This window comes from Ambystoma mexicanum, chromosome 1q, assembly GCF_040938575.1.
Source record: "Ambystoma mexicanum isolate Mex_15411 chromosome 1q, UKY_AmexF1_1, whole genome shotgun sequence".
Taxonomy (NCBI): Eukaryota; Metazoa; Chordata; class Amphibia; order Caudata; family Ambystomatidae; genus Ambystoma; species Ambystoma mexicanum.
In genome coordinates, this window is record NC_090922.1 from 92,712,463 (window position 1) to 92,734,080 (window position 21,618).

Sequence of the window (21,618 nt, forward strand, 5' to 3'; positions counted from 1 at the left end):
AGTTAAGGTGGTGATGATGGGTTTTAATTCCTTGGCTGCCTCCTTAATGATTGGTGCAGGACAGATGTCTCCCTGACATCTTGACGGTTTTAGGTTGGAGATGATGTCCTCTACCTTTTTGATGGTGAGGGGGGAGAGGTTAAATGGTTTCCGAATTTCGATGGGCAGGGGGGGTTTTAGGTTTAGAGGCAATGTCCAAGATTGAGTTTTTTTAATCTGTTTTATTTTGTAAGTTATTTCATTCAGTAGTGCTGACTGTATGTTCAAGCACCAAGTGGAATCTTTAATGCAGGAGACTGGCAGAGGTACTGGGGATTCCAAATCTCTGAGTATGTTTAAAGTTCTTTTGTATTGGATTTTGCTTGAATGATGCAGGTGCTGTACGTAGGTTTTTTCGCTTGTAGGATTGCTGCTTTGTAGTTAAGCGAGGTCGCTAGGGAGATCTGTTAGAGGAAGTTGGATGGCTTTTCCAAAGTGATTCTGCGTTCCTTTTATACTTGCGCAGTGATCTGTGGTGGGAGGGTGAACCACGGGTTTAGATGCATGCAGTGCTTGCCCTTGCGTAGTTTGAGTGGGGCAATGGTGTCCATGGCGTTGAACGGTTTGGTTCAACAGGTCCACTAAGATGTGGGGTCAGAGTGTTTGGTATTGGTAGCATTAATAATCGGTTGGAGAAGGGGTAGCATCTTTTCCATTACTTTCCTGGTATTCCTAGTTTGGGTGGGGGGTGCAAGGTTGCGGGCATTGTTCTGGTGGCCTTCGTCCTTTATCGTAAAGATCATCAGATGATGGTCTGTCCAGGCACATGGTGAGTTGGACAGGATGTTAATGTTGCAGTTGAGGTCTGCTAACCAATCTAGCGTCCTGCCTTTGTGTGTGGGGTCTGAGATCCGGTGTGTGAAGCCTAGTTCAGTCATAGAGCTGGCAAGGGATAAAGCCTTGGTGCCCTTCGTATCTTGGAACCCTAGGTTAAGGTCCCCAAGTAAAATAATTTGTGAGCCAGGTTTGGTATTGTCCGAGAGGAGAAGAGTGATATCATCTTCAAATGTGGAAGTGGGCCCAGGAGGTCTATAAACAAGGTGGATGGTGGTAGTTCGGGATGTGAAGGTTGACGTACAGTAGTTTGGCTGATGAGTTAGGTTGGGTATTGGCTAAAGGCCAAGTGCAGTTTTGGTGATGAATTTGATACCTCCGGCCTTAGTGTGGTTAGTATCTCTATAAAGTCTGATAATGGAGTATTTGCCAGGGATGGCGAGTGAGAGAGAAGGCCCAGCAGCAGCATGGAGCCCAGTCTCAGTGACTACTAGGGAGTAGAGGTCAAGTGATGTTATGGTGTCGGCAATGTCCAGGGCATGAACGGGTAGGGATCTGGCGTTGATTATTGCTCCCTTAAGGGTAGTAGTGTTGATGGTGTTGGAGGTTGGTGTGGCGATGCGATGTGTGGCTGAGGGAATTTGGTTATTGGGTAGCTGGGTAGACGTTAGTCTTGTGCCTAATCTTTTGTTGAGGGCATGGTTGGTTAGGTGAAGTTCTCGGTGAATTGTTGGATCCAGAGGTCTGGAGAGTTGAGGTAAGGATTGTTCGGACACTCGGTTATGTTAAGCTCCTGGAGAAACGGGCCATCTCCCAGCTCAATCTCCATGCTGAATCTGTTGGTTGTCTTCATGACCATCAGTCTGGCTTCCGAGCTGCCAGAAGCACGGAAACTGCTCTCCTGAACATCCGTGAAGACCTGCTCTCCAACCTTGACTCTAACACTCCGTGTGTTCTCATTTTGCTCAATCTCTCTTCTGCCTTTGATACTGTCAACCATGCCATCCTGCTCAGCCGTCTCTGATTACCTGGGTATCACTGGTCAGGCTCTGGCTTGGCTGACCTCTTTCCTCTCCAATCGACCCTCCCAGGTTCAACTGGGGTCCTTCCTCTCTGACATCTTTTTCTCTACCTGTGGTGTCCACCAGGGATCTAACCTCTCTCCCTGGCTGTTCAACCAATATCTGGCACGCCTTGCCCACCGCATCGCCGCTCTCTGCCCCAACTTTCAGTGCTATGCGGATGATACCCAGCTCCTTTTCAGGCTTCCCTCGGCCTCCTTCTCTCCTTCCCTCATCTCTGTCTGCTATCCAGGAATGGTATGCCGCCAACGACCGCTGCCTTAATGCCAGTAAGACTGAGATTCTACTCATCAGCACACCCACTCCCTCCTTCCCTGCAGCCCTCTGGCCGGCCTCTCTTGGCCCTCTTCCTGCTCCTACCTGCAAGGCAAAAACCCTCGGTCATCTTCGACTCCACACTCTCCTTCTCTCCTCGCATATCTTATGCGTCTAAGTCCCTACCAGCCGCACCTCCACAGAGATATTCTTCCTTTCCTCTCCTTCCCCCAGAATCTCACTGTCTCCAGAGCCCTGGTTTTCTCTAAGCTGGACTACTGTAACAGCCTCTATCGAAATCTTCCTGCCTCTCCTCTCCGCCCTCTGCAACTCATCCAGAACAGGACTGCGAGACTTGTCCTTCAAGCCCAGGGACCGTATCTCTCCAGGACTGAAATCTCTGCACTGGCTCCCAGTGGCTGCGAGGATTAAGTTCAAAACCCTCTGCATTGGCCATAAGGCCTTCTAGGGCGCGGGGCCAAAATACCTTCAAAACTCTACCTAAATATCTTCCTTCTCTAGCTCTTCGCTCATCCGCCTCCAACTCCTTCAGGGTCAGCCGCTTCTCCAAGCAATGAATTGGGGTTAAATCTCTCTCCGCGCCAGGGCCTCCCTCTGGAACAGCCTTCCTGCCTCCCTGAAACTTGAGGAGAACCATCTTCGGTTCCGGAAGTACCTCAAAACATTCCTCTTTGCTTCTGCTTTCTCTCCCCCGCTAAATTCCTGACTGAAACTGCACTGAATCTGCAACTGGGCCACTCTCACCGATCTCGGTCCCTGGCCCAGCCACTCTCCCCTTGCACTGCCCCCTTTGGCAACCACTGCACTGCGGGACTGTCTCTGTATCCCTACAGCCCCCCTCCCCAGCACTTGTCTGCACTTACCCTACACTTGCCACCAGCTGGCCCTTATTATTTATCCTGTTATTCTACTACGCCTGTACTGCACTTTCCCCTCTCCCTCTCCCTTTCCCCTTGCACTTTCCCTTCCCCCTCTGCCCATGCACTTACGTGATCTGAATGACACCTGGCCTAGTAGGATCGTTGTCTGCCTTCCCTTTGTCCCCCCCACCCCCTGTCTCGTCGCGCCTTGAAACACTTGTGTATAGGCGCGTTACAAATGTCTTATCATATCAATAGGCGTTTTGAGGGATGCTAGGGGCCACTATGGCGTGAATGAGGGTGGTGGTGTGTTTATTGGTACTGCGAGCCTCATAGGTGAGGCTAGTGGAGTATGAGGAAGAGCATTCATAGTGTATGTAGAGGGCAGCAGGTGGTGGTACCTGGTATTTCTGTTTTTTGTGCTGGCGTAAGCAAATTAGCTCATCTCTATATGAAGGTAGCTGGTGCCAATCAGGAGCATGAGCATGGTTTGATGTTAGTTTATGATCTCGGTATAAGGCAGATTGGATGGGCTTAGTCAGCTGCAATGGTGGGGTAGCGATAAACCGATATCAGCCTGAGGTAGGGTAGCGAGGTCAACAATTGTGCAGAGCTATTGCGCAAATCGCAGCATGTAGTCAATAGTGTAGAGTAAACAATGGGCCCTAAAGGGCTTGGTAACAGAGCGCATATCAGTGTGTTGGACAGTGATATAAACCACTCAACAAAGGCTCATAAAGAGGCGTGGTAGCACCGCAGCATCAGTGTGGTGAGCAGTGTTAGGCAGTAATCTAATACACTCAGCAATGTCGAATTGAAGGTTTGGTAGAACAGCATATCGCAATGAATTGGACAGTAATATTATTCACTGAGCAATGGTGCAATAAGAAGCGCAAAAGCAAGGCAGTTACAGCGTGTAGACAATTAGAAGAAATCACTGATGGTACATTAGCAGTGTGGTAGCACAGCGGAGGTCGAGCTGCTGGCACACGCAGTATGGGCTTAAAGGTACGTCAGCTGCGTGTTACCTAGATGTGGCATAGATGTGATGCAATCATAGATGGGGCAATACAACGGCAAGATAGCAATACAACAGCGTTGGGAAAACTGCTGGCACAATTAGTAATGATGTGGCGTATAAGCAGGTGGTTAGGACGCTATGGGCAGCTGAAGCTCGTGAGCTGAACACTTATATGAAGGTGGAGTCTGGGGAAGCTGAGTGCTGCTCACGGCCGTAAACCGGAAGTGGGTTATAATAGCAATGCTGAACGTGCAGCAGTTAATACTCTTATTTTAATGTACCGTTTGCAGACCGATCAGTATAGATGGGCGCCTCTGGCCTAGAAGGGTCACAGAGCGTGGGTTTTACAGGTGACTACGAAATGCAGTTATCGGCTCTGACCGCTGAGAGAACGTTATCCTGGTGGCTGCATAGGTACTATGTCGCAGAGCTAGGTGAGACGAGCAATGTAGCAGGAATAAGCATTTCTGATGTTTGTTAATCTGCTTAGAATCACATGCTGTGCATAGGTCCGACATCCAGTGGTCACTGCGGAGTATTGCATTTGTTTTTCGTAGTCGAAAAGCGGACGTAGACAAGGCGTGTCTGTATCACTATCCTTATAGTGACGTGCGTTGTACCCACAATCCTCACGCGTCGAGGTCCCTCAGATTGTTTTTTTCTGCCTAGTTACTGGTCGCCTTTATGCAGAGCTCCTCGAGAGACATTGCCAAATCATTCCCTCAACCTCTGGTCGTTTATTATTTATATTCATAACATGGATCCCTCCCTCGACGCAGAGCTGTTTATCCGCCGAGCAACATCTTCGACGGAAGGACGAGCGGAGGAGATCCTTCGGCGCTGCCGAACACGTGGCCTGGCCTCGCCGGCCTTACACAGTAGGGAGAGTGGGGTTGTGTGGTCTTTCCTTCTCTTTAAGAATGCCCTTTTCTTTCCACTCCCTCTTTCGAGGTGGTAATCACGCTTCTGGCCCTCAGCTATGGAGAGGACGCCATTTAGGTTTTGCCCGCTTTGCAAGGGTAAATATACCTGGAAGGACAAGCACAAACGGTGCAACCGTTGCTTGCCCCTCGATCATAAGGACGACGGCTGTGTGGCCTGTAAGTTACTAAAGCCCAAAACGTTAAAGGACTGCAAGGTCAAAAGGTGGGCGGTCTACGCTATGTCTAGGCCTGACTCCTCTCCCGCTGCCGCCGAATGTGATGAGGACAGTGATTACACGGCCTCCGTAACGGAGGTTGTAGACCTCTCAAAGGAGCGTTCACGCTCCTCGTCCGTCCCCGGCCCCGAAAAGCCCAGCTCACGCCCAGTTTATGTGGATGAACACCCCGGCGACAAGGACGCACACAAAAAAATCACAAACACATATCCCCCGGCACACCTTCATCGAAGACCAAGGCAGCCATAGCGCCAAAGGGGGCGTCGGGTCCACCGCGTCTTCTGCCGACCGCAAGGGTCGTCGGCCCTCCCCGCCACCGCTTCCGCGACAGGCGTCCAGGCATTCTAAAGATAAGGGTGCTAACACCAAATCCTCAGGCGACGCGCCTCGTAAGAGTGCTCACGTTACCAGTAAAGACTCGACGTTACCTAGCACGACGGCGACCGATCCCTCGGCAGAGAGAATGATCGCCGAAAGCCTTAAGCGTATATCCACGAAAGACGCCCAGAGACGGACGGCGACCTATACGCCAAAAACTGCGCACAAGGCCAAAGAAACGCCGAAGGCGCAGGAAAACAGGTCAGGACAGCTCCCGCCGTCGACAGAAAGCCCAGGCCTGCGAGAAGGCTACTCGGAAGGCGAAGGCTCACTTTCTTCGTTATGGGACAGAACCAGGCAACTACAGGGAGAAGAAGATACTCTTTCATTCCCAGACCGCTCTGGCATACCTCAGTGGACCTTAGAGAAGTTACAGTCCTGTATGGATAAGATGGACAGGTTCATGGCTATCCCAGAAAATAGGGCATCCAAGAGACCAAGGGAGGCACCCCAGGAGAGTCCAATGGTTAAATACTCAAGGTTTTATAACCCCATACACGAAGACATAGACTCTACGACCTCACTGAGGAGGACACTCACTTCCAGCAGGAAGATGAGTTCATTCATGATGAAGAACAAGAAGAAGGGTTTAATGATGACCCTAACATAGGTGAGGAAGGGTAAGAGGAGGCCACATGCGAGGGTGACCCAAATCCCTGGCAGTCACCAGCTAGGTCCACAGAAACAGACAGTATAGTCATCAGGTCTACTGAGACTACACCAGTCAGGAACCCTTCGCCTGTTGATGATCAGCCCACCTTCAATGCGCTACTGAAAAAGGCAGCAGCACATTTCGAACTCGAAACTGGGGACGTCACCCCAGATACTGATTTTGTGGAAAGGATTATCAAGGAAAAACCTCCCACTCGCCAAACAATTTCCATCCTTGCCTCAGTTAAGAGACGTATTATCCCCTCACTGTCCACTCCGGCACTGGTAAGAGGGGTCAATCCGAGAATTGAGAAATTGTTCTCACCCTCTCAGTCAGACCCACTATATATTAGGGGTCATTCAATACCGGACTTCTTAGTGGTAACCAACACTAGGAAGAGGGCAGGAGTCCCACTGTCTACCAGCGAGGCACCCCCAGATAAGGAGGGGAAAAAGCTCCCTGGCCAAGAGAATCACCACTTCTGCAGCATTCTCAACTAGAATTGCCAATAATAATACATTATTGGCAAGCTACGCAGATGCGCAATGGGGAAAGCTTAAACAGGACATTGAAGAGGCCCCTGAACCCCTTAAAACTCGATTATTGGCTACAATTAATGAAAGTTCTCTGGTCAACCAAAGCATCGTTAAGAATACACTCGATGCAGCAGAAACGGCTGACCGTACTTTGGTACAGGGAATTCTGCTGAAGCGTCACGTTTGGCTTCGCAATTCCGGGTTTAAGGCAGAAACGCAAGCGTCCCTCATTAATAAGCCCATTGAAGAGTCTAACCTCTTTGGCAAGGCAGTGGACGACGCCCTGGAGAATGCGAGAAAAGAATTTGACACCATAAAAACCTTGGACCAAATCTCAAAGCCCCCTAACAGGCGGGGATTTGGTAACAAGCGCTTTTTTCGTGGCCAACGCCAGCAACAAAACCAGCAACAGTATTCTGCTAACAACTACCAAGGTACTAGTAGCCAGTACAATCAGAGAGGGCAACACCGTGGCAAGGGGAGAGGCCGGGCTTCCGCCCCTAGATGCTCCCAAGCCACAAACGCCAAGTGACTCGAAGGTTCGGGTCCCCTCCCATGCTTCGTCGGTTGGGGGCCGGTTAACATCATTTCTTCCAGCATGGGAGGGAATACCTTCAGACCGCTGGGTACTATCCAGCGTAGCCTGCGGCTACTGTATAGAGTTCAACAGTTCCCCAACATACAGACCCCCGAGGGGACGACGCATGACACCAGAACACCTCGCCATCCTTCTCCCAGAAGTGGATCAGCTACTGGAAAAAGGAGCTATAGAGGTTGTGCCTCTATCTCCGGTAACGGAAGGTATTTATTCAGTGTACTTCCTTGTACCCAAAAAGGATCTAACCATGCGCCCTGTATTAGATCTACGCCCAGCGAACAAATTTGTCAAACCCCAAAAGTTTCGTATGGTGACCTTACAGGAAGTGATCCCACTGCTATCACAGGGAGATTACATGACAACACTGGACATGAAAGATGCATACTTTCATATTTTAATGTTGCCAGCGCAAGAAAATACCTCAGGTTCATGATAAAGGGCAAACACTACCAGTTCAGAGTGCTACCCTTCGGCATAGCATCTGCACCAAGGGTATTCACGAAAGTACTGGCTGTGGCGGCGGCCAACCTGCGCAGGCTAGCCATCCCAGTATACCCTTACCTCGACGAATGGGTCATAACAGGGGATTCTTACGAGACATGCTTCTCAAACACCCAAAAGACTGTTGACCTTCTGATCCAACTGGGCTTCTCCATCAATGAGAAGTCGTCCAGTTTAAACCCCAGCCAAGTCAAACAATTCCTAAGGGCTCTAATTCAAACAAAGGACGGCCTCGTCTTCCCCTCCAACGAGAGGGTCCAAAACATGCTGTTTCAGATCCCCCAATATGTGGCAGGTCGAGAGGTGACGGTGCGCAAAGCGATGCGCTTGCTAGGAATGATGGCGTTGTGTATTTATTTGGTACCTCACGCTCGCCTGCGCCCAATACAAGAGTGGCTCAACAGCCAGTGGTGTCAGGCCAGCTGACAATGGGACGATCTAGTGGTGGTCTCGCAGGCCTTGATTCTCTCGCTGCGGTGGTGGACAAAGGAAAACATGGTAATAGGGAAACCTTTTTCCACACCCGCAGTGGAAGTCACTCTAACCACAGACGCATCCCTCACAGGATGGGGGGCTCACCTATCCCATCAGACTGCTCACGGAGTATGGACTCCGAGCGTAGCAGCCAAGCACATAAACCTACTGGAGGTGTTCAAAGCACTAAAAGCCTTCCAAGAACACCTACAAGGGAAGACAGTGATGGTCCTTACGGACAGCACCACAGCCATGTACTAAATCAACAAGCAGGGGGGCACCCACTCTCCAGGACTGTCCAAGCTGTCCCAGAATATATGGAAGTGGGCTCTCAGACACATGTTCCTACTTTCACGACATGTACCAGGGGAACTCAATCTGCTAGCAGACGAGCTCAGCAGAGACTTCCCTCTGCCCTCAGAGTACGAATGGCAGTTGCAAGAAGACATTGTTTTCGATGTCTTCACACAATGGGGGTTCCCAGAAATAGACCTGTTCGCAACTCTGGAGAACTCACAATGCCAAAGTTACGCCTCCAGATACCCGCAGAGCCAGTCCAAGGGGAACGGTCTGTCGATTCCATGGTCAGGGAGATTTGTTTACGCTTTTCCCCGACTCCCCTTCTCAACAAGATCGTGCACAAAATGCACCAGGAACAAGTCACCATGATACTAGTGGCCCCTATTTGGGCCCGGCAGCCATGGTTCGCTCACTTGATGGAGTTGTCCCTATCCCCCCCAGTGAAACTTCCCTGCCCGTACAACATGCTGTCACAGAACAAGGGCAGGACATTACATCCATGCCCTCAGAACATGAACTTAGCAAACTGGCTCTTGAGATCATAGAGTTTGGACATCTAGAACTCCCGCAGAGATGCATGGACATCCTCAGGGAAGCTAGAAAGCCAAACACTCGTCACTGCTATTCTAGTAAGTGGAAAAGATTTGTCATCTGGTGTAGAGGGAAAAGCATCAACCCGATTGACTGCTCACCCACACAAATTGTTCTGTACCTGACCCACCTATTAGACTCAGGTCTGGTGTTCAATTCTATTAAAGTCCACCTTGCGTCACTTTCTGCATACACCACTTCCCAGCTTAGTGTCGTGGTCGAAAATCCCAGTTATCAAAGCCTTCATGGAAGGGGTTAAGAGAATACACCCTCCGATAGCTAACCCAACTCCCGGATGGGACCTAAATGTGGTACTTACCACACTCATGGGCTCGCCTTTTGAACCCATGCACAAAGCAACTTTCAGTTCTAGACCCCTTTGTAACAGTTCACAAAGACAAGGTGGTTCTAGGCACACACCCAAGGTTTGCACCGAAATTCATTTCGAAATTCTGTGTGAACCAGTCTATAGAACTACCAATCTTCTTTCAAAACCCTTCAAATCTGGGAGAAAGAAGCCTGCGTACACTAGATGTGCGCAGAGCTGTCATGTTTTACATGGAAAGATCCAGACCACTGAGAAAGACTAATCAGTTCTTTGTCTCGGTGGCAGCAGGAAGAGAAGGAGATGCAGTTTCAAAGTCCACTATATTTAGATGGATTGTTCAATGCATCACTCTCTGTTTCTCTTGCTAAGAGAGCACTACCCTTCAAGCGAAGAGCACATTCTACTCTAGGCACGGGGGCATCCATAGCTTTCATTGCAAATGTTCCCCTTGAGTCCTTCTGCAAGGCGGCAACATGGAGTTCGGTGCACACCTTTACAAAACACTACTGTTTAGACGCACACTCTAGATCTGACTCCCAGGTGGGACAGGCAGTATTAAGACATCTTTTCTCTTTTCCTTCTCATAACCCACCGCCAACTCCGGGTACTGCTCACTAGTCTATGCACAGCATGTGATTCTAAGCAGATTAACATCAGAAGACAATGCATTACTTACCGTAAAAGCATTTCTGATGGTTGTATCTGCTTAGATTCACATGCGCCCACCCTTCCTCCCCGCTCGGATGGAAGGTACATAGACATCTTTCTGCATCACTCTCTTTTCTTTACTCACTCACGTATAGAAGGCTCCCTCAGGGCAGAAAAAATACAGAGGGACCTCGACGCGTGAAGGATTGTGGGTACAACGCCTTGTCACGCCTTGTTGACGTCTCATTTTCGTCTACGAAAAACAAAATGCAATACTCCAGTGACCACTGGATGTCGGACCTATGCACAGCATGTGAATTTAAGCGGATACAACCATCAGAAATGCTTTTACGGTAAGTAATGCATTGTCATATAGGCAATTGAGTACAGTACATAATTGGCAACATGTGTCCATACAATGTCGTACATTAAGAGGCGTCATTAGGCACACTGTGTGTATAATCAATTGCGTAGTAGCGTCAGGTGCTTGTAGTCTTGAATTGTAAAGATCCGCTTACCATACGTTTCTGGTTGTAAGTGTTCTGGCTACAGAAGAGTTGATGTGAACCGTGCATGGTCATGAGTGGAAGGGGTTTAGTTTGCTACAGCTACAAGGGTAGTGAACTGTGCCCTGCGGGCGTATTGGTCTGGACGGGTCCAGACAGGTATGGCCTTTTTTTAGTGGGCTTTCCTCTTTGTGGGCCCGGCTTGCGCCTTCCGGTCGCCAGATGCGGCCTATGAGGAGGGCTGTAGTGGTTGCAGAGCAACCGTACATAACAAAAAGAAAGCAAATGTAGCAGCGGCCATCAGCTTGCACGTGGTTGGCGCGTGCCGAAATGGCATCAAATAGGCAGCCTGTTTCTTCCAGTTACATTAGGGCAGCAGAAATCCAGCTGATGTTGCACGTCTCATGTGAAACGAGCGTTGAATGTCTCAGCTTGTTGGTAATAATAATAAAAAAGAGCACTTTACTACTTGTATTATGCACTTTCTGTAACTAGCACCCTGATACCCTCAGGGTTTGGTGTGCTGAATAAAATGCTAAAATGAATGAATACGCACTTTATATCAAATCATGTGGCACTCAATCATAGCTGCATAAAAAATGTATTTTTAGCAAAAGCTCACTAAAAATACCAAACTTGTCCTGCAAAACACGTATGTATTGTGTTTCTCTAAATTATTTCTTGTAAAGATGACTATAGGAAAACAGATACGTTTTACCTATGGATATGTGTTAATCGTAGGAATAGATGTCGCAATTCAAAAATCTTATCAACTGTCACACTTTTTTTTTAATTTTTTTTTTTTTTTTTAGATTACATTTATAGCCTATGCAATCAGGACAACAGTTTGTAATTTAGATTTTTTTACATTCTTCATCTGTGCAAGGCACTTGATTTTGAAACCAAATATTAGTTGGTGTTATTGACATGTATTTGGCTATGGTTTAAGTAATATTAGAGGGAGGGGGGCGCGTGAAAGGAGTGAAAATGAATGTAAGGTGATACTTATGACACTTAAAACGATAACAAATTGTCATTATTGTTTGAAATCTACTTTATCTGTCTGTTTTCTCCACATTGACCTCTGCTTATACACTTCAGAGCACATGTTGATTGTGAGCTCTGAAGCAGGATGAGTGCTAGAATGATTAATGGCACCGTTTTGTTATAAGGCGTGTCTTCTAACAGTTCACAAGGAGTGCCTGGTTTTAATGAGTATTTTTAGGTACCAGCTAAGTGAGTTTCCAATAACTGGTTCATATTTTCCCTTGTTTCAGGTATTTGGAAATCCATAAATTGGAGAGGCCAGTCTACTGCCAAGACTTATCACTCAATGGGGGAGTGGGCCCTTTTCAGATTATTTTTTCCATGGTGAGTGTTTTCATACCGTGTGGTAATCATACTCCTAACATGGGAAATGTGGCAGCTCTGCAGTAGTTGTCCGAATTCTGAAGTCATTGTATACTACTGTTGATTCATGAATGATTGTGCAGTTGTAAACATATGATCCGAGTAATGCATGGGTACTTTTTCCATTTAGCCATTAGTTATCACACACTTAACTCTGTCTATAAGTTCACTGATGAGAGATTCCGGTAAACGTTTATTTTATATAGAATTGTTTTTACTGTAAAGAAGCCAATACATGTATTTTTTAATTTAAATATGTTGGTAGTAGCGTAACTTAACACCTACTATCTAAAGCTTAACATAGTATGCTTTATTTGTAATTGTACAGCAGGCGCACTTTGCGTTCTGAGAGATGTTTAGCAACTTTTGTCTGAATTACGAATTCCCTTGTGAAATTATTTTTATTTAACTTTAATAGACCAGTAATGGGGCAGGAAAACTATAATGAAGCTAACCTTGCGTGGTTACGAGTGGTGAGATATTTGCAGAGTGGAAGGATGTACATTCACGAGAAGCTGGTTAGTGTTCTAATTAAGTTGGAAAGGAGAGATAGTAATCCAGAAGGCTGAAAAGAATTGGGAGCAGTTGTCAAGCCTCAAAAGAACGCAGTGATTCTGGGCCCATAGGTTTAAGGTTTATTAATGTTGGCATGGTTTATAAAGATTGAAAAAGTAAACGAAGGTTGAAATTGCCATTTCAATCAAATGTCCAATAGACATTTTGGCAGACTTGATATTATGATGACTGGAAAGAAAAGAATGGGTTAAGTGCAACAGAACAGGAATATATATCCAAAGCTACCTATAGGTTTGAGCTACACATTTATTCTTGTTTGCAGTTTTTTACCAGCTCAATTGTAAACGTTTTTTGATACGTTTCTTCAAGTATCTGATGCTTTAAAGATAGCTGACTATTTTGTTAACTATTTTAGTTCCTTTTGTTCATATTCTTTCACAGTGCCCATTGTGTTTTTTCATATTTCACATAAACCTTTGAGAGGAAAAATTGCAAGATGGAATGCAGTTGTTACATGCAAAGAATCTATTAAATGTATTCTTACCAAAGTCATCAAATGTTTAAAGATGTTTCCTTGAGATGTGACATGAAGGGAGGGTAGAATTGCTTCAGGGTCGTCTATAAAGTTATTGCAAAATGGAATAACTAAATATTTATAGGACTGCTTTTTATATAGCTCTTGTTCTGCATCATCTAACATACGTGAAAAACATGATTTCTTAGTGGAATTTTAGATGTGCAATTTAATTGTGTAATTTGAGGATTGGCAACACTATGGATGATAGTTACTACTTTTTTGTTAACTCTTGCATATTTTGATGGAGGGAAGTTTAGAACATTTAAGTTTGTTTGAAGGCCTGTTCTGACAAATATTTAAAGTTGTATTTGGCTTGAAACTGTATAAAGAGGTTTCCTGGATCAAGCCCAGTTTGTTTCTATTTAAATTGCACCCCAGACCCAAGGGTATCAGGACGCATTGGCAAAAGACAATTTACAGCTTAGTTACGTACCGCATACAGGAGAACAAATCAGTGATGTACAAGGTGTAAAATGAAAAAAAAGTAGTATGTACATAAAAGCATAACAGATACATTGTATATTACGCAAGGAAAGCAAATAGGTGAGGTACGAAGTACAGAATACAAGTGAAATATACATAGGAGGCATAACAGGTGCATCGTGAGGTATGGTTTACAGTGCAAAGGCGACTAAAGTAGTGGTTTTTATAACTCTATAGATATTTTGCCTTGAATGAGTCTATGTAATACTTCATAATGCCTTCTTTGGAGGGGTTTGTCTGTTCTGATATTTATGCCTTTTTTTACCATTTGCATAGGTTGTCCTTTTTCTCCAACCTCAACTTAATGTATTTATGCTAACCATTCACACTTTTTTCTTCTTCTTCTTTTGGCACCTAATCATCCAGGTGTATAAAATGTATCGGCTACCCTGCCTACACCCGCCCCCCTCCCCCCCCCCCCCCCAAATGATTATTGTTCTATACAAAACCCCAGTGTAATCCCAACCTCCTCAAACTTAATGCCTTGCAAAAGATTAATTCTTGCTAATCTTAATTCAACAAAAATTCTGTGTGCCGCTTAAGCGTAGTGCCCAACTCTAACCCACTTGCCTATACGCCCACCATCGTTTTTTATGCAAGACGTTGAATATGAACATTATTTTCTAATTGAATTCAAGTTTATTTCATGAATATTCGTGTTGAGCATCCTGAAACGTAGGACCCAAGTTATGCACCCTTAGCCACACCCAACTCCATGTGTGCTGGTGCATTCAAAATCAGTGTTTGAACTTGCGGAACGTTTTGGTGACATCTTATGGATGTACCTTCGCGACCAAAGTATTTTCCGTGATTTCGTTCAATTTTACCAAGTGCCCTTCTGTGTGTCGCATAGGTGTATGCATCTTCTGAGACTTTGAGTTCCTCCACGCCGTTGGTACAAAAAACGTTTTTTGGGTGTGCTTACATTTTTTCTGCGCCAAGCATTTCATTCCTGTTTGCAATCTTTATTTTCGTAAATATAAACATTTCAATCGATTTTGTGCATAAGATGTTTGTGATTGTGCTCTTTAGGATGACGTGTGTTTCGGCATTAGAATGTTGCCTTTTTCAAATCCGGGTTCTGTTTTACAACAAAGGAAAATAATTTCGAAATCATTGTGAATTTTATATCCATAAAAAACAATACATATTCCGAACACCAATTATGATTTAAAGTGAAATAAAAATGAGATGAAATAGATGCTGTGGGGTCTCATGATCCTACAAAGAGGTGTGGGGATGGGCTCTATGGGGTCGCCATAGGTTGGGAAAAAACCCTCTTAAGGTTGCTAGATTGCATCAATAATGTACATAGAACTGGTTCCCCATTTTGTTTTGGCCATGTTACATATTTTCCTTATTGACAATCTTACCATTATTGCTGTTCTCCAAGATAATATGCTTCGTTATGCTGTTGAGATATTGGGATCAAATCCCTCCTAATTGAAAAATAAACAGGTTGTATAGTATCTTTTCGATTATCATTGTTTTAGAACTTAGACTCATGGTTAGTAATGTTGCCTGCTGTATTTATGGTAATCACAATGTTTCCTCTGTTGTGCTGTACGTATTTGAGGCATTTATCCTGATTTAAATGACATGTTATACATGAATTTAACCACTACCGCTTATTTGTTCCTAGGTTAGTTCCAACATATTTCTATGGATTTGAAAAAGGCAAAGTTCTAATGCCAAAACACGCGTCATCCTAAAGGGCACAATCCCAAATAAACATCTTATGCACAAATTCGATTGGAATCTTTATTTTGGTAAATATAAACATTTTAAACAGGAGGAATAAAATGATTGGGGCAGAAAAAAGTGTAAGCACACCCAAAAAAACTGCATTCCAAATCAGTTCCCTGCTCAGCTTCCTTCTTCTCTCACCATCGCAAAATGTAATGTTTGACTGTACAACCTCCTCAAAAATATTGAAATGAGTTTGGTCAGTTTTTTGTCTTATATTCACACTTGGACCCCAAAATATATTCTTTCCAAATGAAAAATTAAAGCACCTCAGCACTTTGTCTAGACAGTGATTCAGAAACGTTTTAAGATCTTAACATTCTTACTGTTTCCCCTTTCTCAAAAAGAAAACATTTATGTTTTCAAAATAACATACAAATGATGTCACTGTGGTGAAGCCCCATTTCTAACGAAACAGTTTCAGCTTGAAGCCGTGAACGCACTTACTGTGCTAGCTCCCCCCACTGTATGAAAAAAGTCTCATTACATGTACTGTCAAAATTAATCTTCATCACATGAACTGAAAATTAACTGATCATGTTTTAAATGTGGCATTCTTAAAATATCCAGTGCAAATTCACAAATATATTACTTACAGATGCGTGAGCGGCTTAAACTCCCCATGCTGCTCTTTCACTCGCGTTTGAAGTACAGGGTTGCGTCAAAGAAATATTTGAGGCACAATCAATAACTTAATCCCTCTGCAAACCATGTTTCATGGGTTAAAAAAAGTCACTAATTACTACACTGGGATCATTTTGGCTTGAGCAAATAGAAGATCCTTGTGAACTTCTCATGACGTTCATACTTTAATTACATCACAACTGTGTTAACCTTTGGAAATTTGGGTAATGTTACTGTTTTGGAGCTATGACGCATTCAAATTTGTTTTTGCGCTGCATGCTTTTATAATTTCTTGACAAATACTAATAAGTCCTGTCCCCTTTCCTCCATCATTGTGGGCGTCCCCATCATGGGGATCGTACCGAAACCTTTGGCAGCAAAAAATGCAGCTTCCCCTTCAAATTTAGCATAATCTTTGGGGGCACGGCCTCAGGCGTCGACGCCTTGCCTGAGGCCCCGCCCCCTCACCTCAGTCGCTTTTTCCAAATGGACGGTGTCAGACCTGGCAGCCAGCGCAGAGACTTTTTTTATTTTTTATTTTTAAGTTTTCCACTCGCTCCCGTTTGCTTTTCTATTCTTTTTTCACTTCCTTTTGGTGGCTCGCCTCCCAGGTGCATGTCTGCCGCAACAGGATTCACAAAATGTGCCTCTTGCAACCTCTATTTTCCAGCCTTGGAGCCCCATGCACTGCCTGCAGCGCTTTCGGTCACAGTCATTGAAGAATCGCTTGTCGCTATGGAAGGAGATCTTCCACACTTCTCCTACGCCCCACCTTAAGGACTTCATCTCTGGGACCTCTTGTCAAGACAGGGTAGGCCCTCTGTTCAGCACAGCTCAGGGACTCCTTCCACGGGATTCCCACAAATCGGGGTTCCTTGCATTCAGGTTCTGGCAGGTCCGAGGCCTCTAAGGCTACTGACTCCCAAGCTGAGATGCCTGGGTGCTCTTCTGGGTGATCCAAGGACAGACCTGAATCCTGCCAGGTTACCGGCCACCAGGCTAAGAGGCTCAGGGGCCCTACCAGGCTGTTCTCAGGAAGACCAGGCTAATCTTCTACCCCAGTCGGCAGGGGAACGTTGAGTGCCACTTCCAAGAGTAGTTCCTCTGCTAGATCCTGCACAACTATCGGCACAGGTGCTGAGGGATCCAATCCTACCGGAGCTCAATCTTAGGCAGTCAAACAGTGCATTTCGACTACCGGCCGTCCAGCTGAGGGGTCAGCACCTACCAGAGGGTTCTCTGAGGTAGACTCCTCTGCTTCGGGTGCAAGATCCAAGCTGTATCTACCCTCGTCTGAAGCCTCTCCTGGCGCAGACCCTTCGTGGCCTCCCTCCAAGGGGCACGGCGCAAGGTTTCAAAATGGCAGAGCAGCACATGGCAGAGCCTGCCAAGCAGGCGGCCATCTTGGATCTGTCTCATGGTCCGCGAGTGCGTTCGCCCATCGAGTGGGCTTTGCAGGATAATTCCAGCACCCTTCCTTCGAAGTGGATTCTACGGTGCAGGTTTTTGGTCCTCTCAGGGGCACATCTACCATCAGACTTGGTTACCTGCACCAGGCACCTCACTGCTTTTACCAGGAGCGGAGGCCTAGTGCTTCGGAGGGTAGGGCCCCGGTGGCTAGTGAGGACCGCTTCTTTGAATGCTTCCTGATCCTCATGCATACCCCCCAAATGAAGGGCCTCCTGAAGGACACCGTGAAGGTCTTCCTCCAGGCGTCGCCCGTTCGACTACCAGCCCCTCCCCTGGGTACTCCTTCTGTTCCTTCAGCGCTTCCACTGCCAGTCTCTTCGCTGATTCAGGCCCTACCGGTTGTACCGACTCCCCCACTTTCTGTACCACCAACGCCTCCCCCTCAACAGCAGTTGGACTTGTCTGCGGCTACGGACCTGGGGGTGACCCCTTCGCCACTGTGTCCCAGGGACCAGATTCACCTGTGTCTAAATAAAAGGGCCGTGAGGGAACGATGACTACGTCCAGGACGATGAGCCCTCTGCGCCCGTTAAGGCCTTTCATTACCACCTTATTAATAACCAACTTCAGGGCCTGGCAGAGTTCTTGGGAGTCTCTCTTCCTACGGAATCGAGTCAGGGGTCCTCGCAGCAGTATTGGGGAAGTGCAGCATGGTCAGGTCTGGCATCCCACTTCAGAGGGATGTGCTTCAAGTGGCACGGAAGATCTGGGAGGAGCCCAGGGCCAATGCCAGGATGAACAAGAACTTGGACAGCAGGTTTAAGGGATACCAAGGCTCTTGCAGCTAACGGCCTAATGGCTGAGGAGCCTACAGGCCCTACCAGTTCCACCACCGAGGAGCACACAGGCTCTGGTACCGTGTGTCACCCTGAGGAGCATAACTGTAGTATCAGACACTCGTCTGAGGGGGCGCCTTCACGCAGCACTACCGGCCACATGACGAGGGCCAACAGTCTACCAGCACACGCCTGAGATGTGATGCAAGGCAGAGCCGATGCGACCAGGCATGCAGGCCGAGCTCAAGCTGGCATCTAAAATGTTCCCACATGCAGACAGCACAGACAAAATGGCACGTGCAGACAAAATGGCTGCCAGGCTAGAGCCTCAAAGGCGGTAAAGCACCCCTGCCAGGACAGAGGCCTACCAATTGGGTGAACCCCGGTGGCGCAAACCTTTGGGCAGGGCGGACTGGGTACCAATGACTCCTATAACATGGATTGCGTCATCACCGACCTTCACTGGAGCTCGGTACAATGAGGGCATATACTCTTGGGGGAAGTTGGGGGTTGGGGGTGGGGGGTGGCGGCAGACAACTGGCATACTCTCCTCCAGCAGCCATGCAGGATCGCTCCCGGCCTGCCTGCAAGGATTGTTTCTTGGACAGGTTCTTGTCCCTCATGAGATCCCTTCAGATGGTAAACTTCCTGAGGGGCTTAATTCAGGACATGCTGCCTCCCACTCCATCACTTCTGCCGGTGCCTGCGCAGCCTACTCCTACACCTCTACCCAATCCTGTGGCAACGCCAGCACCAACACTGGTGCCAATTATCTTAGCGCCTCCAGACTCCCCCTATGGATCAGAGGGTCCCGGCTAATGCAGGGGATCGGCAGGACACGGATGAAGAGGAGCAAAAGACGCCTTCCTCAGCCAGGGCTTTCCATGACAGGATTGCGAGCCTGTCCGAAGGAGCCGCAGGAATCAGGATTATTGGCAGAGGTGTTCAACATAAGAGCAGAGGCCAGATCCAGCATTCCTCTGCAGAAAGATGTCGAAGCACTGGCAAAAAAATGTAGGCTCCAGCCAAACTTTATGCAACCAGTCAACAAGAGGCTGGATGCAAATTTCAGGCAGGTGGATGGCGACACTATACCCTTGTTGGTTCACCTGAAGCCATTATCCTCGGTTATCGCGGCAACATCTATAAATACCAAGCACCAGGCTTCCTCTTTGAGCAATTCCTCTTCAGCATTGCTTGGCAAAGAGAAAACGTTAGAGGCATACAGTAAAAAGGTCTATTCCAATGCGGGCCTACATCTCAGGCAAGCCAATGCCATCCTGGTGGCGGCCAATCAAAGGTTGTAGAGAGATCTAGGACTTTATCCCAGACATAACCGCCGATTTTTTATTTTTAAAAAGCCTCTTTCAAGGCTGGGCTTGCTGAGGCTAAAATAATAGCACAAGATATTATGGAGGCCACGGTGGCCCACATAGACACCGCTAGTTGGGTGATCTGTGTGGCTACAGACATGAGAACAGCCTGGCTTAAAGCCACCAGGTTCAACCTGGTAGTCCAGGAGAGAATGCTCAACTTGCAATTTGAGGGTGGAGATGTTTTCCACTATACTACGGACGAAGAGCTGGACAAAAAGGAAAGCAGCTCGCAGACGAGCAACTCACTGGCCATTCTGACAAAGCCATCTGCAAAAGCTTCCATCAGATCCAATCCTGCTCTGAGAAGGGGCGGGCTTTCAGTGGGTTACGGTGCTTTCCGATCGCCGAGCCAGGCAACCAGACGGGTCCCTTAGCCAGCACAGGGGCAAACATCACAAATCTGCTCACAAGGGGTTCTTCCAGTCCCCCTCTGTCGTCTGCCTCAGACCCTAAGAAGCAATGACTGCTTTTTTTTCATGTTCACAGCACCCCAGTCGGGACAGACTGACCCTACACAATCAGGCTTGACATGCATGGTTTTTGGACTCATGGGTGATCTCGGTAGTCTCCAGCGGCTTCAGACTTCACCTTCCATCCCGTCCTCCTTGTTCCCACCCTGTCCTCCCACAGATTGGAACACCCTTACTCTGGGCAGAGATCCGTTCCCTCGTGAAGTGCGAGGTTTTGGAGGTGGGTAGTGTCAGGGTTTTTACACCTGTATCTTCTCCATTAAAAAAAAAAGAACCAGGCGTCCCTGGGAGTGGTGCTAGAACTTTACTTCCTCATTGTGTACCTACCTTTGCAGAAGTTCAAATGGTGACACCAGCCACTATAACCGGGATGCTGTGGGTGTAAGGGCCCTGGATGTGCTCTTTGGATGTGAAAGACTCCTATCTTCAAGTCCCCACAGTGCAACCTCATTGGTACTTCCTTAGGTTCCGGGTCATGGGCTTGCATTTTTAATACAAAGTATTAGCCTTCGGTTTGAATTCAGCTACCAAGGTGTTCACAAGACTCATGAACGCCCTGTAGCGGCTCTCCTCAGGACAGAGTCTGCATGTATAGACCTACCTCGACTGGTTAGTCAGTGGCACGTCTCCGGAGGTGGTCAGGGCCTCCGCAGACACATTCTTGGCTACACTCTTCGAGCTGGGATTTTCAATCAACTACCAGAAGTCGCAGCTCTGCCTCACGCAAACTCTGGTGTTCTTGGGACTGCTATGGGATACACTTAAGCAGAATGTATTCCCTAAAGAGGAATAAGTGGCGGCTATCAAGGCTTCGCTCACTCATTTTGTCAGTAGAACAATAACGGCGTAGTGGTACCACACCTGCTGGGAGTGCTAGTGACCTGCCTCCTCGCCATACCCTACAACGGGCTCCTAATGAGGCTGTAGCTGCATTTTGCGGGTTCCTGGTACCTGGAAACTGGTATTCGGGGGGCACTGGTCACAATTCCCTGCCACTTGCAACAGGACCTCAGGTGGTGCGACCCGGAGGCGAACCTCATTCAGGTCAGGCCGTTTTTGACTGCCCCCAATACAACATGCAATTACAACAGACTTCTCTGTCCAGGGATGGGGTGCCACCCTAGGAGCACAGGCAGTACATGGGCTATGGTCTCCCACCAAACAATCCCAAACTGGCTAGAATGGATGGCCATCTGGCTTTCTCAATCCTTCCTTCGAGTGATCAAGTGCGGTGTGTATTCAAACTGGGCAACTCTACCTGCATCTATTACCTGAACAAGCAGAGGGGGCACCAGATCCCCTCTGTTTCGGTTGGCTGTAAATATCTGGGAGTGCGCAATTGCTCAAGGAGTGTGGCTCTCAGCAATCCATCTGGCAGGAGTGTCCAATCTAGAGGCGGACTGGCTTAGTTGGTTGGGCTCCGACAATGACGAGTGGCTGCTGACGG

At 47.2% G+C, this 21,618-nt stretch overlaps 1 protein-coding gene across 7 annotated transcripts in view; it reads left to right on the forward strand.

Moving 5' to 3' along the window:
- ANKRD11 (ankyrin repeat domain containing 11) overlaps positions 1–21,618 on the forward strand; it is a 1,995,649-nt gene that overhangs the window by 755,827 nt on the left and 1,218,204 nt on the right. For all 7 annotated transcript variants that reach the window (XM_069635589.1, XM_069635598.1, XM_069635590.1 and 4 more), the window contains one exon: positions 12,001–12,094. The gene's annotated coding sequence lies outside the window, so the exon portion shown is untranslated. The remainder of the gene's footprint in view (positions 1–12,000; positions 12,095–21,618) is intronic.